We start from the raw sequence: 14,920 nt of genomic DNA, 5'->3' as shown, positions 1-14,920 counted from the left end.
ACACTAGTACAGAGAAATGATTGTGTATAAAATATTCTGGAGGCAGCCAGTTATGTGTTGGTGAATTTAATGAAGTTGTGGAGATGATATTAGAGAAACATGTTGAGACTTCTTGACAGAACTTTAAGAATATGAAGGAGTTTACTTTTAAGGAACTGGTGAACCATTAGTTTTTACATAGGCGAGCTAACCGTTTATGTCTATGATTTTTAGAACTCTGAGGTCATAGAATTTGAGAGGGGTGGGGGAGAAAGTGAGGGAAAGAGACGGAGAGATACCTGTAACCCTGCTTCATTATTTGTGAAGCTTTTCCCCTGCAGATGGGAACCGGGGGCTTGAACCCGGGTCCTTGTGCACTGTAATGTGTGTGCTTAACCAGGTGTGCCACTGCCTGGCCCCCTAATTTTATTATTATTATTTCTTAGCTGATTTCTTTCTTTAATAATCTCTTTGGTCTCTAAAATCCACCTCCACTGTTATCATGATCAGTCGTAGACCCTGATTTTTCCTTTTTCTCTTGTTTTATGTTCAGTACTATCACATTTGCAAAAGGATCTTCCTTCCTATTCCCTTTTTGATTGCTCTGTTTGGGTCTTCATTATTTCATCATTAAGTCTCAAATCATTCTTACAAGTAATTTTTAGAATACATTTCTAGGGAGTCGGGCGGTAGTGCAGTGGGTTAAGTGCAGGTGGTGCTAAGCACATGGACCGACTAAGGATCCTGGTTCGAGCCCCCAGCTCCCCACCTGCAGGCGGTGAAGCAGATCTGCAGGTATCTGTCTTTCTCTCCCCCCTCTGTCTTCCCCTACTCTCTCCATTTCTCTCTGTCCTATCCAACAACGATGACATCAATAGCAACACTAATAACTAATAATAAAAAACAAGGGCAACAAAAAGGAAAATAAATAAATAAATATAAAAAAGAATACATTTCTAGAAGACAGTCAAGGATATCCAAGTAACTAAAATACTACTACTAATAATAATAAAATAAAAAACAAGACACCATGAGCAAGAAGACATAGGAACAATTACAACCCCTAACAGAAACAAGTCCAGTAACACTGGAGATATTAGAATTAGTATATCTGTATTAAAACACAAGCACACTTACTATTCTGAGAAGTAAAATACAAGCTGAATGTTTCAGCAGGGCACCAAAATTCATGAGGGACATATTAGTAGCAGAGAAATGTTTCCTTGCTCCTTTTTCTGTCACCACTAATTGACTATAGAGTTTGAAATGCCCATACATTTGAATTAAAATGTTTTGTATTGAGGAGTTTCTTTTGACACACTGCAAAGAAAAGCTGTGCTGATGATAAGCCTGATATAACCTTCCTTATTTTTCTAACTCTATCAGAAATGTATTTGTTAAATGAAAGGTAAGTGTACACATTAAAGTGTTCATATTTGTGGTGGCACACATGTATAGGTACTAATAACAAATTTCTTCGAAACAGCTGAGGTTCCTGCTGGGTTTATTCTATAGTTAACAGCTCAAGACACTCAGGGGCTGGGCCATGGTGCATCTGGTTAAATGCACATAGTACTAAGAGCAAGGACTTGGTGCCAGGATCCAGGTCAGCCCTGCTTGAACTTGAAGGGAAGGGGGGGTGCTTCACAAGTAGTGAAGCAGTTCTGCAAGTGTCTATCTTTCTCTCTCCTTCCATATCTCACCCTCCTCTCTCAATTTCTCTGCCCCTATCCAATAAAAATAAAAGGGAAATTATGGCTGCCAGGAGCAGTGAATTCATAGTGCCAGCAGCACTGAGTTCCAACAATAACCCTGGAGGCAAAAAAAAAAAAAAGACATGGATATTGAACTGCTAGGCAAATTAAGAACAGGTTTAAATGTGTAACCAGGAAACATACAAAAACTAGCAGAGATATTAAGTGTAACTTATAATTTACTGTGTAAGCAATGTGGTTCAGCAGAATCACCTAAACTGTTTAGAAGAGGTTCCTGATAGACTTGGTGTACTGACTTTAAAAAGCTCGCAGTCAGATGCTCTCTCCCTTTTGTAAGTTATTATAAGAGAAAGGAACTAAGTAATGATATTCCACCGGGGTTCAGAAGAACCAGGAGGGAAGGCCAGAGAGTGGGAAAAGCACCAGGGAAGGAAGGAGAAGGAACAGTAGACTGACTTTTGCCAAATTTACATTCTGTTAAGTCTTGGTAGATAATTCACAAGTTGTAAAATCAAGCAACTATAACAACAGCAATCCTGTTTTGTTGTGTTTTTTTTTTGTTGTTGTTGTTACTTTAGAAGAGTAACACAACATATTAATCTTTCTTATCCAAGTTAAGTGAAAACTTCATACTAAGTCACCCACTATAACTTAGTTTAGCCAACTTAGGTCATCAATATCCAGCTCTATTAACAGAGCAAAACTAGCCAGCCACATTTAATAACTGTTCAGCTCCACACTCAGGAATAAGACTGTCAGCAAATTTATCTTCCCCATATAAAGTAGAATTTCCAATTCACACCATGCACTCTGTGACTATTATGGACAGTATTTATTCTGAAGGAATGCTGTGCAAGTTTGGAAAAGCTGTCTCTAAGAGCAGCACTGCGAGGTCATTTGACCAAACAAAAAACAAGACCTATACATGGTCAAAACATGAAGAGAACCCAACTTTGCCATTCTTTCTTTAAAAGAAAAAAAAAGTTCTCCAATCCTTAAAGTACAATGTGGTGATTGAAAATTAGATAACTCTCCCTCTCTCCCTCCTCCACTCTCCAGCTCTGTATAATCACAACGCCTTCTTTCACTCAGCAAATATCAGCTTTTTTGGAGGAGGAGAACCTGCTTGGAATTAATGAGGCAATGGCAAAAAATAATAACTTCTATTAATAAGTTGTTCTCTTCAATGGAAAATTGCCTGATTGTTTTCAATTAAAAATAAAACAGAACATCTTCTAGGTTTCTTCTTGCATGTTTACAGCACCTTTGGAGACCTCATCTCCCCCCTCTCCCCTTTTCACCCCAACCCATCTTCCTTTTTTTTTTTTTTCCTATTAGATGGTTCCTTTATGACAAGCAAGGGATAGATTCCATCTCACAACACTAATTTCATGAAATGGCACTACAGAGTGATGCTCAGTTAATGATGTGACATGACATATAGCAAGTGACACTATAAATCAAGAGGGAAGAGAAAGTAAAGACAAAACAAAGATTTACAAACATAAAATATAATGTAAGTCTCAGAACTAAGGTGTCCTAGTCTATTTCATTTTGCTGCACTAAATGTAAACTGCCAGGTATTCCAGAAAGTTAAGTAAGTCTTCGTTATCACCTATTCATTCACACACATAAAAATTCAACACTAACCTTCCCAGAGAAGCGACGCACCTTCAAGTCCATCTTTTCACTTACCCTGGAGTGTGTACACCATGATCCCTTAACTCCTTTTAATCCCAGTACATCCAGAATGCATATGAATTCTTAGCATATTCAGTTAGCAAGCAAACTTCAGCCAAGTGGTTAAGTACAACAGAGATCATCACAGAAAGTCTACACAGAGATAGGAGTTTAAAATCCAGCTTCTAGATCCTGGTGTATACTGTGTCTATCTTTAACTTGAAAATGATTTGGTTTCACATTCCATTGAAGTCCCACTGGCAGATGCCTTTGGTAAACTCACCAATGGCAGGCTTTCAAACACACTCCCTCTCCTCCCTCCTCCTTCTGACTGAGCTTCCGCTGTTACCTCTCCACTGATTTACTCAGCTGTCTTTATTACCTGTCTCTGCGTGGGTCAAAAGAGATGCTTTCATTGATGGCTATTACGGAACCACTTGGAAGCTGAAGATCAGTGGGGAGGACACAGTGTGCTTTTCCCTGCCATCCCCTCCCCCTAACTCACTGCCAGAACCAACTGACTTCCAAACTTGGCTGCCTGAAAAAGAATGTTCTCTGATTGGCATTCCTGGAAGCAGAAAGCAAGGCAGCTCAAGTTTTCTTCTGTTACTCAGCATGAAAAACTTCCCAGGTACATATAATATGAACAAGTCCAATTTTCTGGATTTCCCGACACCCACCCCACTCCCACCCCCACACATACCCATAATTATAAGGAGGACAGAGCAAGTATTTGGCTGCATTATAAATCTTTGTGTTGTAGCAGAACACATAAGCTTTATTATTCACATACAAGTCAACCTAAGAGGGCCATGGCTGCAATAAAAAAAAAAAAATGAAATGGGCAGTTTTGTTGTTGTTGTTTTGAACAGAGTTGACAAAGATTCATTAGATGAAAAAATACTCATGCTGCCTACTTGGCAATACTCAGAGGGCTACTTCAGTCTTTGATATTTCTGTACAAGAAAACCTTGTTCATGGGAATTGTGGGGAAACTGGCTTAATTGCTCTATATTTTACATTGACAACAGGAGAGGATGCAAAGAAACACCTCTACCTCTCTGTCAAACCTTTCCTTCTAGGACTGCCTTATAATACTTTAATGAGGGCTGGGAAAGAAATTGTATATTGTTTTCACAAACACACACACACACACACACACACACACACACACACCACTGCTCTGAAAAAAAATGTGTGAATGAAAATAAAGAAAAATATATTTCATTCAAGAGACTCTAAATAAGATTAATAAGGGTAAGTCCCTTTAAAGCACTGCTAATAAAAGTGCTGAATACTGAGTAGTCACCAGGGTCAAAAGATTTGCTGTCACTAACATTAATTTACTTCTTCATGCTCAAAATAGTGAATTGACTACTGTCTACAGTTCTGTGGACCAGGGAACTTTGAAAGGCCTGATAAAGGATTTATAACTGCAGTAATCAAACCACCACCACAAGCATCATAGGAGTCCCAAATTTCAGCTGGCTGTGGCTGCCAACTCTAGGCAACTGTCAGTTGGCTGAGTTCATGGCAGTCATGTGGGCACAGTTGCTTCTTGCCACTTGCTTGTACAGAGTTCTGACAAATATTCAAGAGTAAAGGCTGACTCCAAAGAGAAAGTTCTCTATTTGATTTTCTGTGGTCAACCTTAGATTTGTCTTTCTTGTTCTGGACGACCATTTGGCACTACCAAAGATCACTGTAGGACACCAAGAGTGAAAATTCTGCTCACAAGCTTTCTTTCAAGAAATGTTTCTCAGTGATTTTTGATGCTTCGTAGAGGTTGGTGTCCTAAAACCCTGCTTGCTTGCTCTTGAAGTTTTTACTTGATTTAAACAAAAAATAAAGATTGGGAGTTAGACGGTAGCACTGTGGGTTAAGCTCACATCGCATGAAGTGCAAGGACCAGTTTAAGGATCCCAGTTCGAGCCCCCGGCTCCCCACCTGCAGGGGAGTCACTTCACAAGTGGTGAAGCAGGTCTGCAGGTGTCTTTCTCTCCCTCTCTCTGTCTTCCTCTCCTCTCTCCATTTCTCTCTGTCCTATCTAACAACGACAACATAAATAGCAAGAATAATAACTACAACAATAACAAGGGCAACAAAAGGGAAAATAAATACAAAAAAAATTTTTAAATAAAGATTAAAAAGAAATAAAGGAAAAGACTAAGTGATTTCCCTTTTTTTTAAAGTTTTATTTTATTTTTATTTGATAAGAAAGCAAGAAAATTGAGAGGGAAGGGGAAGTTGAGAGGGAGAGAGAGATACCTGTAGACCTGCTTCACCACTCTTGAAGCTACCCACCTGTAGGTAGGGACCAGGAGTTTGAACCCAGTTCCTTACACATGGTAACATGTGTGCTCAACCAGATGTGCCACTGCCCACCCAGCCACCCAGCCACCCAGCCACCAGGAGGTGGATTTCCATATTCTTATACTGGAAGTCACTTATTTTAGGGAAATTTCAGGCTGTCTGCCTGTTGATAGATAGAGGCAACCAACTGACTTCAGGCAATTCCTCAGACAGCATGAGTCCCTGTGTTTTTTCCCTCTATCAAAACACTCCTCCCACAGTGACAGGATAGTGCCAAAACATATGCCATCAAGGATTAGTGGACTGAGTTGGAAGCAGGCTGTCTGATTCATAATCAGCCACACATCATAAGAGCAGGTAAGGGAGTGTGGAAAAAGGCAGGTTTATAATTTTGGGGAGAAATAAATACTTGAGTACACTTCAAATAGTCTTAAGTTATGGGAAAATAATTGCCAACCAGAAATAGTCTTAAACTTTACAAATGGGTCTTTTTGATGTATTATTTACTTTAAAATGCCAGTTTTCCAGGAAGCTACTATTCAATTAATGAATGATAACATGATAGTCCTGTTACTTAAAAAAAAATTCAATAAAAGGGAAGTCAGTTAAATGAAAACCTTTCAGCAAGCATGGGAATTCCTGCCTGCTTTAGGACCTTTCCTGAAACTGATGTTTTGTTTTTCTAGAGATAGTTCAGTCATCCATTTATTGTTACACTTTTGAACTTCACTTTCAGTCTTTGCATTTCTGATTTCTATGAAGTATTATTCTTTTGGAGAACTTTAATATAATATGTAAGCGCCTTTATCTTCTCTAGCTAATTTACTCTAAATTTGATTAGCTTTTTTCAAAGGCTTATAAGGAAGCAATTGCTTGATGACATACATGTCTTCAAAGGTTCTCTTCTAAGCAGTCTCTATTTTTAAAATTATTTATTTATTTATTTATTTATTTGAATGAGAGAGACAGACGGGGGGGAAGAGCACTGGTCAGCTCTGGCTAATGGTGGTGCTGGGGATTGAACCTGAGACCTAGGTTGCCTCAGGCACAAAAGTATTTTGTATAATCATTATGCAATTTCCCCAACTCAAGAGTGCTTAAATGTATTTTGTTTTAATGTTCACACACATTACAGGGCACAAGGACCCGGGTTCAAGCTTCCAGTCCCTACCTGCAAGGGGGAAGCTTCACAAGTGGTAAACCAGTGCTGCAGGTGCTTCTTTCTTTCCCTTTCTTTCTCTTTCTCTCCATCTGCTCTCAAAATCTATGTCTCTATACAAAATAAATAAAAGTATTTAAAAAGTGAAAAATACAGTGAGATTTTAAAATCTCTTCTTTAATGCTGAGTAGTCAGGCAACCACCCCTCTTTCAATATGCAGGATACATTGGGTAGGGAGATTATACTCTGGGATAATCTAACTCAGACATTGGAAATAGTGGCAAGTGGGAGTCGTGTGATGTCACAGACTGCTAGGTTAAGTGAAAACCTGCATGGTGAGTGATAAGATGCCCATCCTTGAAGTCATTTTTTTTAGGTATATTCATTTTTTAAATTTTTTATTTGTAAAATGGAAACATTGACAAGACTATAGGATAAGAGGGGTACATTTCCACACATTGCCCAACCCCCACAGCTTCATATCCAATCCTCTCCCTTGATAGCGTTCCTATTCCTCACTATCCAAACACTGGCAGTGGTTTTGTTCCTCCTAAAAAATATGGGGTTTGGAAATGGAGGTGACATCTCTCAAAGATTTGACTACCTCAGTGGGCAGAAGAAAGAAAGCTAAAAACCTTGAAAAGTCAGACATTCGAAATGACTTAGTCATCCACAGACGTTCTGATATAACAGAAATCATGGTGCATGAACATTAATATGCTATGATTTTCCTTTAGTTTTTACTGTCTTATGAAGAACATAGTGTTTCACTGGACAGCTGTTGTCACATGGGTAAAATTTCTCATCCTTCTATGATAAGGGTTTGCACAACAATTCCACTACCAAGTTAAGTCTTCCTTCACCAGTATGTGTTGGGTCCCCAAGTCCACCTAAGCTCTGACCACATCTTTCTGTTATCAAAACTATCACTGTTTTTTTCTACTCAATATTCTGCTATCATTCATATTTTTACTCATGTGACCTCTTCCATAATTAGGACTATTTTCATATCATAGACATTCCCAGTAAGTGGCCACATCATTGGAATTTTAATAAGATTATACATAGCAAAACAGGAGAGAGAGAAGAATGATAAAAAGATATTCATGCCTGAGGCTCTAAGGTCCCAGGTTCAATCCCTTGTACCACCATAAACCAGAGCTTACGAGTGCTCTGGCCTTTATCTATCTCTTTCAATAAAATACAAATATTTTTAAAAGACTATGCATAGTATGGCATTGTTTTGAATCCCTCCCATGTCTGTTATTATAGGACCTGCTTTCCAATGTGTATTGTTTTTCTACTTTTTGTAGACATTATACATTTTCTTACCATTCATATAATTACTCCTTGAAGTTGTTATTATTTTCTTTTAAAAAATCATTTATTACTGCCCCCCATACCGTCATTTGGCATTACTTCATAGTCCATTCAGGCTGTCAAGTGAGATAACCATAGGTAGAGTGGCCTACAAATCATAGAGATTTATTTTTCATAGTCTAGAAAGTCCAAGATCCAAGTGCTAATAGTAGGTCCCTAGTGACAACTCACTTCCTCATTTATAAATGGTCCCCTTTTCACTGTGAACTGACCTGGCTAAAAAGATAAAAATATCTTTGGAGTCTCTTTTAAACAATTTTTATAACACCTACCTTAGAAAGATAAGGAACAATATTCCTATATCAAAAATCTTGCAAATCAACATTTCCTCAATCAATTGATGAAAAATGTGTCATTGCACTGTAACGTTATTAAACTTCTTGTGTACATCACTGAGAATCAGTATGTTCATACACTACATGTTCACGAATATGTCCACTTCTGTGCTTTCCCGTGCATTTCTGACCTCTGTCTTAATTCATCCACTCTTTTTTTTTTTTTATATTTTCCTTCTGGTATCCAGTAATTGACCCTTAATTCTTCTGTTAATTTCTTTTGTATAGTATACATGAGTTAAGTCATATCCTATCTATCTTACTGTAGCTCACTTATTTAACAATGCATAATACCCTCTAGGTTCATCCATATTGTTTCTTTTTAAAAATACCTTTTATTTTAATCATTTCTTAAAATTTCACATAGTCTAATTTTTTAAAGATCTTTTCTCTTTATATATTTATTATTCAATAGAGACAGAGAGAAATTGAGAGGGGGGAGGGTAGAAAGAGAGGGAAAGAGACAGAGAGATACCTGCAGCCCCACTTTACCACTTGTGAAGTTTTCCCCTTGCAGATGGGGACCAAGGGCTTGAACCCAGGTCCTTACGCACTGGGAATGTGTGCTCTTAACCAGGTATACCAACAACTGGCCCCCATCCAATTTGTTTAGTCTTGGTTTTGTTTTGTTTTCCTTTGGAGGCAAGTCCTCAAGCACGTTTCTACAACTGATGTCAAGGAGTGTTTTGCCTTTTTTTCTCCTAGATCTTTTATGGTTTCAGTTCTTGCTCATGTTTTTTATTCATTTTTTAAAGATCAATTTTACTTGTGTGTGTGTTACTTAGTTGTATAGTAGCATTCTTTTGCATGTATTTGCCCAGCTTACCTACATTATATATTGAAAGGACTTTGCCTGCTCCACTGGAAGCTCTTGAGGGGCCTGTTTTATATGAATACTAATGCCATTCATTAGTGCTCCATCCTCATGCTCCATCCTCATGATCCCCCCCACACACACACACACACAGTAAAGGCCTCACCTTTTAAAACTATCACACTGAAGACTGTTTTTCAACATATTGATTTAGAGATGGCAAAGTAGTCAGACTATAGTAAATATTACACGCTTTACAAAAAGTGATATGATAAATTTTTAAAAATGTAATTTATAAAATTATCATTCTGAGAGTACCAGTTATGCCAATCTCTTAATGATGAGAGGGAAAAAAATCATTTACATTTTCAATGAGCAGATTGTTCATGCACAAGGATACTTTGCAGATCAGCTAAAATCTGAGCTTGAATGCCCTGTGAATCCCTTCAAGGACCCTGCTACCAACATGCTAGCCACAGAACTATGTAAATATAGTCTATTTTGAAGAAATGGAGCAGAGATTAATTGCTTGTTCAGGATACTTCAGGGGTATGAGATTTGCCTGTTACATGCTCAGTTTTCTTTGGAAGCAAGCTCTATTTTTTCAATCAAATTTCAACTCTAAGGTTAGTTAGTGCCTAACAAAGAGAAAAATAACTTTTTCTCATGATGACGACTAAGTTGTTACAAATGAACTTCTTATCAATTATCTCCTTAACATTGGTGGAAGGGAGAAGAAAAAAGTCCCATTGTGCTTACTTAACCTTGGGTATAGACTGCTACTGTTAGAGACTGGGAATTTTGGGGATTGGTAAAGATGAGAATGAAGTGCAGATAAAGATAGTAACCCAAGAATCTTATTTATTTATTTATATTTGGCATCACTAGGGCTTTAACATGTTGGTTTGATTTTTTTTTTTCAGATAGAAAGACAGTGACAGGGGCCAGGCAGTGGTGCACCTGGTTAAACTGGTTAAACACACACATTACAGTGCAGAAAGACATAGGTTCAAGCCCCTGGTCCCCACCTGCAGGAGGAAAGCTTCACAAGTGGTAAAGCAGGGTTACAGGTGTCTCTCTGTCTTTTTCCCTCTCTAGCTCCCCTTCCCCCTCTCAATTTCTCTGTCTCTAATAAAAATTAATTTAAAAAAAAAAGAAAGACAGTGACAGAGATAGACAGAGAGAAGGAAGAACATCATGGCAACACATGCCCCTGCAATGTCATGGAGGCTGAGTTAGAACCTGGGTTACACACATGTTAAAAGTTGAAACACTATGTAGTTGAGTTATTTTTCCAGCCCCCAGATGTGTTTGATTAATATTCCACTGTTAATAATGGTCAGTGACAATTGTTATGGCCTACACTATAATTATTGCAAAATATCTGGACCTAGATTTTTTTTTTCTCAATTTTCTCTTAGAAGTCAGCAGAATCTGCATAAACTGTCTTAACAGTATTTCTCATGCTGGTATTTACAGTCAGTCACTGACACAGGTACACAATATACCATAACATTGGTGTGTTTGTTTCAGAAAGCGTGCTCAGTATATTCTCCCATATAATCTTTTGGTTAAAAGCTTCAAGGAAATTTTCTTCCTCCAAAAATCATTATTAATGCCTGGCAAAATACAATTATCCAAAATGGTAGCTAACATCTAACTACGTACCCCATAGGCTAAAATATATAATTTTACATAAACAGTTCTTCAGTTTTGACAAATATTTCTTGAGTTTCAGTTATGTGTTATTGTCACACAAAGATACTACATAGAGGAGTCCATTAACATGAACTGTGACAGCATAGAATCGCCTGCAAAACAAATAAGATGTCCTATGTCTAGCTTGGACAACTACTATCTCCTTTCAACAGTTCTTAGGTGAGGTCAAAAAGTGGGGGGTATAGGCCTATGGTATTGTATTTAACAGTAGAAGAGTGGAAAACAAAGATTTTAAAAGGTAGTTTTGTTACTAGTATTTTTGAATACTAGAACTAGGTTGGTAGTCAACTTGGTTTGGTAGACCTTTTTCATACACAACTTTGGAGGTCCTGTATAGCCTTTTGACACTGAAGCTAAAGAAAAAAAGGAAATCAGAAATTTGGAAATTGAATAAGAGTATCTAAATGCCAAGCTAACCGTTTCTGCAGAATGAAAACAGGTTAAAACGGAAGACAACCCAGGTATGTTGAGTGTTTACCAGGAGCAAAGACACATTATGTATGTAATCTCACTTAACATTTTCAATTCTATCATTTAGCCATTGTTATTTCCATATGGTGGGTTAAAAAACACTAAGGGGTAGATAAAATTACTTGCCCCAGGCTCTATTATATACACAAAGTTTATGCATTTGATCTTACATCTGTCTGATTCTAAAGCCTTCAGTTCTTCCTACTGTATTGAGAAATAAGGAGGTTGCCTATCCTCTTTTTTATTTTATTTTTTTTCTTTATTGGGGAATTAATGTTTTACATTCAACAGTAAATACAATAGTTTGTACATGAATAACATTTCCCAGTTTTGCATATAACAATACCCCCCACTAGGTCCTCTGTCATCCTTTTTGGACCTGTACTCTCCCTCCCACCCACTCCAGAGTCTTTTACTTTGGTGCAATATGCCAATTCCAGTTCAGGTTCTACTTGTGTTTCTCTTCTGATCTTGTCTTTTTTTATTTTTGAAGGTTTCATTTATTTATTAATGAGAAAGATAGGAGGAGATAGAAAGAACCATACATGACTCTGGTACATGTGTTGTTGAGGATTGAACTTGAAACCTCATGCTTAAGAGCCCAAATGCTTTAACTATGCCATCTCCCAGACCACAAGAGATTGCCTTTCCAAAAGAAATTAACCACATAGGGATGGGGAAATAGCATAATGGTTGTTCAAAGAGACTTTCATGCCTGAGGCTTGAGGTTTTAAGTTCAATCCCTAGCACCACCACAAGCCAGAGATGAACAATGCTCTGATTAAAAAAAAAAAATCATGTAACTAGCAGCATTTCTTACAGTCTTGGAGACTTGATATGGCTCATCCAAGGAAAATATCATGCTTGTGCTAGTTGGATGGGTAGTGGGGAGGAATCTTTTGTTTCTTCTCACCTATCAGTGGGATTAGTGAGCCTGTGCCTAGGATATACCCTATAAAAAACAAAAGGGAAAGAGAAACTTACTGGGAGAGTTGGGGAGAAATAACCTGCCTTATGTCATGATCCTACATGGGTTATAAAGTTGACTTAGACTCTGGACTCACATTCTACCTCTGCCAACTACTATAGTGAATAATGTTCTGTACAGTAATCAGATATCAGAGACATGTCTTTCGTGTTTCCTCGAGGATGTCAAACTTGGATGCCTGAGTTGCACAGCAGATGTCATCGGCGTAGATGAACTTCCTTGAAGAAGTTTCTGGAAGGTCATTGATGTAAATATTAAATAGCGTAGGAGCCAGAACAGAGCCCTGGGGGAGGCCACTTGAGACAGGTCTCCATCTGCTAGACTTGTCACCCAGATGCACCCGGAATCTTCTGTTTTGGAGAAGAAACGATATAGTGTTGGCCACCCATGGAGGCAGGCATCTTGAGGTCTTGACTAGGAGACCACGGTGCCAGACCGTGTCATAGGCTGCTGTGAGATCAACAAAGACAGCACCCGTCTTTAAATTCTTCTGGAATCCATTTTCAATGTAAGTTGAGAGGGCTAGGGATGTTCGCAGGTAGATCTTCCTGGGCGGAAACCAGCTTGGGCGGTTGATAGGAATCTGATATCTGATTACCGTAAAAAATGGCGACTAATCCCTAGCACTGCAAAAACGGTATTATCTGTTTTCCATCTACACCATGCCTTGCATTGGGATGCATTGGATCGACCTTCCCGTGGTGCATCTCGTGAGTACCCATTCATTGGGGAAACTGATGATCCTTCCTAGCCGACTGAATCCACATGGATCCCAGTCACTTTCAAAGCCAGCAACAAGCAGCTCCTGACAGCTTTCAAGCTGTTGGTCCTGCTCTTCGAGTCCTCCAACTTAATGTTGAGGGGCCGTCCTTTGCCAAACGCGTTCTTATTGGACAATTGGCGATACAGCATCAGGCAGATGTTATCTGCCTACAAGAAACACATATAGCAGTCGATGAAGCTGCTCGATTCACCATCAGTGGATTCGATTTAATATGCTATAATCTCCATCCTAAACATGGCCGAGCCATCTATGCCAAATCATGTCTTGCGGACGTTTACCATACGGCCTCTTCGAACTTCTAAGACTCCATTACTGTTGGAACTATTCAGCTTGTCAACTTATATAAGCCTCCCAGTGCCTCATGGGATAACGAGGTCCTGCGTAGCCCGAATCACCCAGCCGTTTACGTTGGAGACTTTAATAGTCATCACCAAGACTGGGGATATTCCTCCACTCATGCTGACGGCTCTATCTTAGCCAACTGGGCTTCAGCGAATGACCTCTCCCTATTATACGATCCCAAACAGCCAGGCTCTTTTCACAGTGCTAGATGGAATAAAGACTCGTCACCCGACCTGTGCTGGATTAGCACAGTCAACGGCCAAGCCGTTCCTGCTACGAGACAAGTTCTCAAGATCTTCCCGCACAGTCATCACAGCCCAGCTATCATCCACATTGGTCTCCAGCTCCCACTGATTCTGTGCTCGGAGAAACTAAGATGGAACTTTCGGAAAGCAAACTGGCGTCTGTTCAGTGATCTTACCAACAAATCTATTCCTGCAATTCCAATTAACTCTATCCCCTCTGAAGATTCCTACAGGTGCTTCCGCCAAGCCATCTTCAAAGCAGCTTCCCAAGCCATTCCTCATGGGAGACGTGCTAACTATACGCCTTGTCTTGATGCTGAATGCGAGCAACTACTAAAGCAGTATGATGAGTCGGGCCACCCAGATGTGGCTGACCATCTCATTGCCTCCCTGGATGCAGCACGCAAAGCCTGCTGGCAACAACTCACAGAAAGTCTGAACTTCACCCACTCAAGTAGGAAGGCCTGGAAGCTTCTTCACAGACTGGGTGCCGGTAGCCAACCCCCTCCGTCTCCCATCCTCCCGTATCTCCAAACTCAGGGGCCAGTCACCTAACTCAAGTTGGACGTGCTAAGATCGACCCAGTCTGGAAAAGAGAAATTTCCCATGAGTGGTCATCCCACTTCCGGTTATCTTGTCCATCTCCAAAAATCTCTCCCTTTACACTGTCTGAACTGGAAGACACTTTGAAGAGGGTTAAACCAGGAACAGCTGCTGGCTATGATAACATCACCCCAGAACTCATTCTTAACCTGGGCCCCGCGGCAAAGAAGTGGCTTGCTTCATTCCTGTCCCACATCTTGGAATCTGAGTCTATGCTCAAAGTTTGGCGTCGTGCGAAGATTATAGCAGTTTTGAAACCAAAGAAAGACCCAACACTGGCCGCCAGCTATAGACCAATTTCTCTCCTCTCCGTGTGTTACAAACTCCTTGAGAGGCTGCTTCTGTCACGTATTTCTCATCTTACAGAGAAATTCCTATCACCCGCCCAGGCT

The 14,920-nt window shown here is 39.4% G+C and overlaps 1 protein-coding gene across 22 annotated transcripts in view; it reads right to left on the bottom strand.

Annotated features, from left to right (window-relative positions):
* DTNA (dystrobrevin alpha) overlaps positions 1-14,920 on the bottom strand; it is a 431,975-nt gene that overhangs the window by 299,880 nt on the left and 117,175 nt on the right. For 4 of the 22 annotated variants that reach the window (XM_060173681.1, XM_060173677.1, XM_060173702.1 and 1 more), the window contains exon 1: positions 3,345-3,731. The exons of 2 other annotated variants lie outside the window; for them this stretch is intronic. The gene's annotated coding sequence lies outside the window, so the exon portion shown is untranslated. 16 more of the 22 variants (XM_060173686.1, XM_060173688.1, XM_060173690.1 and 13 more) reach the window with 13 other exon arrangements.

The sequence above is a fragment of the Erinaceus europaeus genome, chromosome 15 (genome assembly GCF_950295315.1).
Source record: "Erinaceus europaeus chromosome 15, mEriEur2.1, whole genome shotgun sequence".
In the NCBI taxonomy this organism is placed as follows: domain Eukaryota; kingdom Metazoa; phylum Chordata; class Mammalia; order Eulipotyphla; family Erinaceidae; genus Erinaceus; species Erinaceus europaeus.
This window is presented reverse-complemented; position numbering and strand designations above follow the sequence as displayed.